Source organism: Canis lupus, chromosome 16 (assembly GCF_048164855.1).
Source record: "Canis lupus baileyi chromosome 16, mCanLup2.hap1, whole genome shotgun sequence".
In the NCBI taxonomy this organism is placed as follows: Eukaryota; Metazoa; Chordata; class Mammalia; order Carnivora; family Canidae; genus Canis; species Canis lupus.
This window is the reverse complement of record NC_132853.1, coordinates 57,188,366-57,196,481: the sequence shown is the minus strand read 5'-3', so window position 1 is coordinate 57,196,481 and position 8,116 is coordinate 57,188,366.

Below are 8,116 nucleotides of genomic sequence, written 5' to 3'. Positions count from 1 at the left end.
TGGATGGATAGATGGGTGGGTGGGTCAATGAATGGATGGGTGGGTGGATGGATGGATGGACAGGTGGGTGGGTGGATGGGTCAATAAATGGATGAATGGATGGGTGGATGGATGGATGGATGTACGGATGTATGGATGAATGGGTGGGTGGATGGATGAATGGGTGGGTGGATGGATGGATGGATGGATGAATGGATGGATGGATGGATGGATGGATCAGTGAATGAATGGATGGATGGATGGGTCAATGAATGGATGGGTGGATGGATCAATGAATGAATGGGTGGGTGGATGGATGGATGGGTGGATGGATGGATAGATGGGTGGGTGGATGGATGGATGGGTGGATGGGTCAATGAATGGGTGGATGGATGGATGGATGGATGGATGGATGGATGGATCAATGAATGGATGGGTGGATAGATGGGTGGGTGGGTGGGTGGATGGATGGGTGGGTGGATGGATGGATGGGTGGATGGATGGATGGATCAATGAATGGATGGGTGGATGGATGGGTGGGTGGGTGGATGGGTGGATGGATGGATGGTTGGATGGAAGGATGGATGGATGGATGGATGGATGGATGGAAGGATGGATGGATGAATCAACCAATGGATGGATGGATAGTATGATGAATGGAAACAAGGACCCCAAAGGGCAAGCAAGCCGTTTAGAAGCTTCCAAAATTAGAGATGACCCTTAACTACTTTCTGGGCTGGAACCAACTTTGTTTCTTTTGTCAAAGGGTAATTGAAATTGCAGGACAGTGAAAGGTAGAGAATCTGGCCAAAAAGGTTTTGCTTTTCCTTTATTTCCTGACACCACAGCACCTTCTAACTAGATGTCACCTGTCCTGCTTCCAGCCTTCTCTGGGAGGGAGGAATTCTTAAAAGCCTGTCCTGGGCCCAGTAGGGTGTTTACTGATGAGAGGGAAGCAGAGAGGTTGGGTCTGCAGCCCTCAGCACAGCCCCATCAGGGCACAGCCAAGGGACCATTCTAGCAGGTGTGGACACCCTTTTACTACTTCTCCCACTCCTGGCAGAACTTGCAGGTCCTCAGCGTCACCCCAACAAACTTTCATTAGCTTTATTTGGGACTCAGAGGAATAAGCATCTCCTGAATTTAGAGAATCAGAATGAGCAAGGGAGCAGGGCAGCTGCAGATGGCCCACATTCTCACGGCTGATCTCTGGGAGGGGCCCTGGTACCCTCATGTTTCCTGTTAATTCTATCCTTTCCCCCAAGAGAAGGGAAAGGATGCAGTCATTATCCGGAGTGACTCATGGCCTCATGTAGTTGATTTTCCCAAGGGGGCCTCGGCAGAAAAGAATAAGGCTGATGCAGCCAGGGAAGCGAGCCGAGGACCCCGTTGGAGAGAGGTGGAGAGATGGAGGGAAACCTGCCTCCCAGACCGACCTTGGGGGCTGATAGAGGGGTGAGCGATGAAGAGGGAAGGGCTGTCCAGGCTCCACCTGTTTTTGTTGAAGCCTGGGATGGCCAGGTTGTTAGGGTGCGGTTCCCCCACCAAATCGATTGCCAGAAGTCCTGGCAAGGGTTCTAGTACAGCATTCTCATTGCCTTTCAAATACCTCTGCATCTGGGGATCATCACCCACTGTATCTCAAGGGTCTCATCTCGAGCCAGCACAGGGCTGGGATTTCAGACGGTCCGTAGAGACAACAGTCTGCTCACTCTTCTCCCTCTCTCTGACTCTCCTGCACCCACACTAGTCTCTTTCCTCCATCTTGCAGCTGCCTCAGGGCCTTTGCATAGGCTGTTCCTTCTTCCTGGGATGCTCTTCCTTTTGGCTCACTTCCTGCCCAAATGTCATCCCACTGCGGGTCTTCTTATCAACCTATAACCACCTTCCCATCTTCCATCCTCCCTCTCCTCCTTGCTAGAGATTTTCTCTATAATGGGTCTTAAATATCAGTTTGTTGTCCGTGTTCTACCCAATGCTCTGGGACAGCAGGCACCTTCTTCTGTGGCAGCCATATTCCCAGAACCATGCTCAACATCTAGTAGGTTCTCAATAAACAGTTGCTCGATGAGTGAATGAATTCTTGGCTAGAGAAGGAGCACAGGGATTGGGTCTGAGATGGGAAAACCTCCCTTTGTACTCAGCTGGCCACGGGGACCCCGTGGTCTGAGCCTGGCACCAGGGGCCTTGTCCTGCCCCTGCGTGGAGGGTGGCCACCTGCTTTTAGGGCATCTGGTTCCATCCCCGCTGGTGACTACAGCTGCCAGCCCTCTCAGACCTGAAGACCCACTCTGAAGACCCACACTTTCCGGCTGCACCTTTACCCCCACAATGAGGATCCTCACTGCCACCTTTCCAGGCCCATCTGCAAAGTTGGGATCAGAGGGAGATATGGGAGCACCCTCACTGGGCAACAGAGCCACCTTATTTTTTTTCAAATCAATATTTAAAAGATGCCACTTTTAATTATGTTTGAGTGCAATGTACCTCGAGGCTTTTTGTGGTAAACGGCTCTCAATAAACACAGTTTATTCATTAAGTATTATTAATTATTTTCTTGAGTGTGGCTGGGGTGGGGGGTCAGTGGGGGAGGCGGGGGGAGGCAGAGTCCCACTCGGCCCGTGGTGGCATGTTGCCTGTCTACCCCTCGGCTGAGCAGGGCTCTGAGAAGCTGCCCGTGTCAGCCCTGACCAGGCTCGCCTGGGCCTGCAGTGGGAGAGGAAGCAGGCCGAGTGCTGCAGGGGCCCCCAAACCACGGGAGGAAAGAAGGCAGAGTAGGAGTGGGGATGGCCGGGCTGGCAAAACCACCGGCTCCGCCAGGGTGAGACTCCACCTGCAGAGAGCTGCTTCCCTGGGTAAAGTGAGGATTCTTGGCCTCGGCCAGAGAGGGAAAGAGAAGAGAGTTACCACCTGCTGAACCGGGGGCTGAAGTGCCTTGCGTGTCTCAGGAAAACAAGATGCAAATAAGACATAAAAGCCCTTGATTTGTAGCATATGCCTATTTCCACAGTATAAATTTTCCCACCATGGCTGGTTTCAAGATATCACCAATTTAGCAACTGGCTGGTAAAAGCCCTGAAAAATCTAACAACCATCTCTGCAGGCCGATGGGAGCAAGCCCCAGCGCCCTGGCATGTGGCAGGATTCAAAACTTCCCTGCGAGGAGGTACGTGGGTTAATTTTATGTGTCAACTTGCCTGGGCCACAGGGTGCCCAGATTTTTGGTCGAGAATCATTCTGGGTGTGCCTGTGAGGGTGCTTGTGGGTGAGGTTGATATTTGAATTGGTAAAGTGAGTAAGGCAAATGGCCCTCCGCCAATGCCGATGGGCCTCGTCCAATCAGTTGAGGACCTGAGAAGAACAGAAAGGCTGACCGTTCTGTGAGTAAGGGGGGGAACCCTCCTGACTGACTGCCTTCAGCTGGGATGCTGGCTTTTTTCTGCCTTCAGACTTGAACTGAAACATTGCCTCTTCTTGGGTTTTGAGTCTGCTGATTTGGGGGATTTTTTGTTTTATTTTGTTTTGGTTTTTCAAAGATTTTTATTTATTTATTCATGAGAGCTGCAGAGAGAGGCAGACACATAGGCAGAGGGAGAAAAGGGCTCCATGCAGGGAACCCGATGTGGGAGTCCATCCCAGGACCCCAGGATTATGCCCTGAGTCGAGGGCAGACGTGCTTAACTGCTGAGCCACCCAGGCCTCCCGAGTCTGCTGATTTTGGACCGAAACTTACACTCACCTGGTTCTCAGGCTTTTGGGGTTCTGACAGGTGCTGTACCATTGCCATATATACCATATATACCAATATATATATATATTCTCCAATTTTATTGGTTCTGTTTCTCTAGAGAACCCTAATAGAGATATTTGTAGTCACCAGAATAACGGCCCTGCAAAGATGTCCAAATCCTAATCCTTGGAACCTGTGAATATGTTGTGTTAGATTGTGGGATGGTTAATTTTGCATGTCAACTTTACTGGGCCACAGTGCCCAGATATGTGGTCAAACATGATTCTGGATGTTTCTATGAGGGTATTTTTGGATGCAATTAACATTTAGATAGGTAGCCTTTGAGTAAAGCAGATTGACCTGCAGGATGTGGGTGGGCCTCATCCAATCAGTTGAAGGCCTGAGTAGACCAAAAGACCGATGTCCCCTGAGACAAAAAAAAATTCTTGGCGGATGGCCTTGAGACTTGAACTGCAACATCAGCTCTTCCCTGGGTCTCCAGCCTGAGAGCCTAGTCTTCGGGTTTCTGTACGAGCCAGTCTCCATAACCATGTAAGCCGATTTCCTAAAATAAATCTCTTTCTCTCTCTGTGTATATGTAGACATCTATATGTGTCTACACACCTGTTTCTCTGGAGAATCCAGACTAATGCACATGGCAGGGAAGAATTAAGGTTGCAGAATTGAAATTGTTCATCAGCTGACCTGAGAATAGGGAGATTATCCTAGATTATCTGGTGGGTAGGATGGAGTCTACCCATCACGGGTAGACTCTATGCAGCAGGATGAGGCAGGAGGGTCAGCGTCAGAGCGATGAGATGTGAGAGACTCGCTGGCCGTTGTCGGCTTTGAAGATGGAGGAGGGGGTTCCACAAGCCGAAGGACACAGGTGTCTCAGGCAGGTGGAAAAGGCAGGGACATGGATTCTCCCCAAGAGTCTCCAGAAGGAGCGTGGCCCTGCTGACTCCTTGTTCTAGCAGTGAGACCCGTTTTGGACTTCGGCTAAAGAGGAATATATAATAAGAAGAAAATCATAAATGCGTGTTGTCTTATGCCACTAAGTTTGTGGCCACTTATTACTGCAGCGATAGGGAATGAACATTAATACGCGGTGTCTGCACTTCCCTACACGAGGGGCTAAAGCTCAGGTTGGTCGCTCAGGGTCACTCAGGTCAAAGACAGGGTGTGAGCCCAGTGCCAGCTGATTCCAAGGCCCAGGTGTGTGTGTGTAGTGTGTGTGTGCACACACGTGTGTTTTTTCCACGAGAGAAGCCACTTTTTAAATGTAAGCCCCTCTCTGGAAGGCCTGCCAACTTAATCCCATATCTGCCTAGGTAACAGGAAAGTTTTCCTTTTTTTTTTCCCCCTTTTTTAAAAGATTTTATTTGGGGGGCACTGGGTGGCTCAGTAGTTGAGCATCTTGCCTTGGGCTCAACTTGGGTCGTGAATCCCGGGGTCCTGGGATCAAGTCCCACATTGGGCTCCCCACAGGTAGCCTGCCTCTCCCTCTGCCTGTGCCTCTGCCTCTCTCTCTCTGGGTCTCTCATGAATAAATAAATAAAAATCTTTAAAAAATAATATAAGATTTTATTTTTAAATGATCTCTACACCCAACATGGGGTTCGAACTCACAACCCTGAGATCAAGAGTCGCACGTTATACTAACTGAGCCAGCCGGGCGCCCCATGGGAAGCTTTTCTTCATAAAACGCCAGAAAAGAAAAGAAACATCACAAACAGCAGTGTCCAGGCAAAGGCGGAGCTGGGCTTGCAGGAAGGCACGGTTCCCCCCAGAGGCCGGAAGGAAGCCAGAGATTTGAAAGCCAGATGGTGAGCGTGCGAGTGTGGCCGTGCAGGCCCTGGGACCAGGGGTTTGGATGTTGATCCCTCCTTGGGGATGAGGGGTGTGGCCTTGATTTACGAGAGAAGAAAGTGGAAGACACATTGAGTTCCAGAACAGAGAGGCGAGGAGGCTAGTCCGTTTTGGTGGAAGAGGCGAAACAGGGAGAGGTGGAGGCTGAGGTGTTTCCAGAATTGATGAAAAAGGAAGCATCAGGGGCAGCCCTGGTGGCACAGCAGTTTAGCGCCGCCTGCAGCCCAGGGTGTGATCCTGGAGACCCTGGATCGAGTCCCACGTCAGGCTCTCTGCATGGTGCCTGCTTCTCCTTCTGCCTGTGTCTCTGCCTTTCTCTCCCTCTCTCTCTGTCTCTCACGAGTAAATAAATAAAAAAATCTTAAAAAAAAAAAAAAAGAGAGTGAACAATGAAAAAGGAAGCATCATCAGATTCAGGAAGCCCAGTGAACACCAGACTGGACACTGGTGCCCAAGACACAGGCTCTGGATGGGAGACTCCACACCGTCTGGGCCAAGCGTCACAGCAAGCCCTCACGCTGGGGGAATGTTTGTTGAATGAATGCACGAATGATGGGGAGAAGGAAGAAGAAGGGAAATGAGACACAGATCCAGCTTTAGACAGGGCTGGGAATTCACAACCTCTAGCCGCCCCTCCACTCCTACCCCCGGGGGGCCCCGGAACGGGGTGGGCACAGGTGAGGGGGGCCTAGGGCAAGGGCGATGAGCATCCAGGGGTGTCCAGTGTGATCCCGAGGAGCCCTCACCGCCTTGCCCCAGCCTGAAACTCCAGAAGCCACATGCCCAAGCCCACGCCGGCCCCGGAGACCCCGGCAAAGCGTCTAGAAGGCAGAGGTGGCTGCTGGCCGGGCCTGGGCGGCTGGGAGCTGACCAGGAGGGCGCCTGGTCTCGGTGCTGCTCGCTTGATACTCAACACACGAAGAATCAGCTGCGCTGCTTCCCCAGCATCACGAACGAGTCTCTTGAGCCCAATATTCAAATATGTGCAGAAGTCAGGGCTGGGCTATTTTTAGCAGAGTCAGAGGGAGGTGATCTAAGGCGGAATCGGCGGGAGGGTGACAGTCCCGGGATCCACCTGGGAAGTCAGGCTCCAGGCCCGGCGCCCTCCGCTCCCAGGGCCTAACCCCCGGGCCCGTGTCCGGGTGTCTGGGGGAGGCTGGGGGGACGGCGGCGGGCTCCACACTCGGCCTGCAGCCCTGGGGCCTTCTTGGAACTTAAAGAGTGAGCACCGGCACGCTGTTCTGAGAAAAGATGGTCTGGGCCCACAGCCTGGCCAGGGGGACCCTTGGGCCTCTGGGCTGGGGTTACCTCCCTCTTCGGTGAGTGTCCTTAAAGGCACCAGAAATCTGGCCCCTTGAGTATTGGTTCCCACGGCCCTGGTGACAAATGATCACAAACTCGGTGGCTTAACACAACAGAAACCTATTTTCCCAGTTCTGGAGGCCCGGGTCTGCTCCCCTGGGAGGCTGGAGGGGAGGCTCCTTCCTGGCCTCTCCTGCCTCTGGTGTCGCCAGCAGCCCGTGGCACCGCCTGCCCTGTAGCTACCTCGCCCCTGCCTCTGTCTCTGTCCCTGCCTGCACACAGCCTTCTCCCCGTGTGTGTCTCCGTCCAAGTGTCCCTCTCGCCATAAGGACCCCTGCGTTGGGCTCAGGGCCCACCCCCATCCAGTAGGACTTCGTCATCTTAACTGATCCCACCTGCAAAGGCTCCCTTTGCAATTAAGGTCACATTCACAGGTGCTGGAGGTCAGGACTTCCACATATCTTTTGGGGGACACAGTTCGACCCACACTTTCCATCCCGCCCTCCCCAAGTACAGCTGCACCCCCCCGTCAGCAGCTGTGGCAGGAGAAGGCCCTCCAGGCTCGGGGTCAGCACACCTGGCATCCTCATGGTTCCCACCTGCCCAGAGGCGGCGAGGAGCTCCTTGAACCTCGAGCAGCTGGATGGGGTCCTGAGCCTCACAGCCCAGCTTCCCCGGCCGCTCACACCTGCTTGTCTCCCTCCTCGCACCCGGACCTGGACCTGCCCGACCTCAACCCCGCCGCGTCCTAGGATCCTCTCCCTCATCTCACGCAGGAGGCACTGAAGTGCAAAGTCAGGTGGGGTCCTGCGGTAGCAGGTCGGGGTCCTAAGGGGCCTTTGGAGGTAGTCAAAGGGAAGGGGGGCACCTGGGCGCCAGGACACAGGGAAGGCCAATCCACCAGGTTCGGCCGCACTGCCCGCAGCACCGCCCGGCCCAGCCCCAGCTGAGAGCGCCCTCGGTGACCAAGAGAAGAAATCAAACTGGCCATGCCTCCCAGGCCCCTGCAGATCCCGGAGGGGACCCTGCCCCCTCTCCGCCTGCCAGCCCCCCGGGGTCTAGGGAAGGGTGCTTGTCAACAGCTTCCAGCGCTAACTCCTGCCCTTGAACTTGGGACTCGGGCTGGGGCCCGTGTGCCTTCTTCACTGCAGGCTGGCCCCAGCCTCCTCCCTCCTCGTTCCCAGGCTCATTGGCTGCAGCCCCAGGGGCCCTGGGCCCTGGAGATGGGAGGGC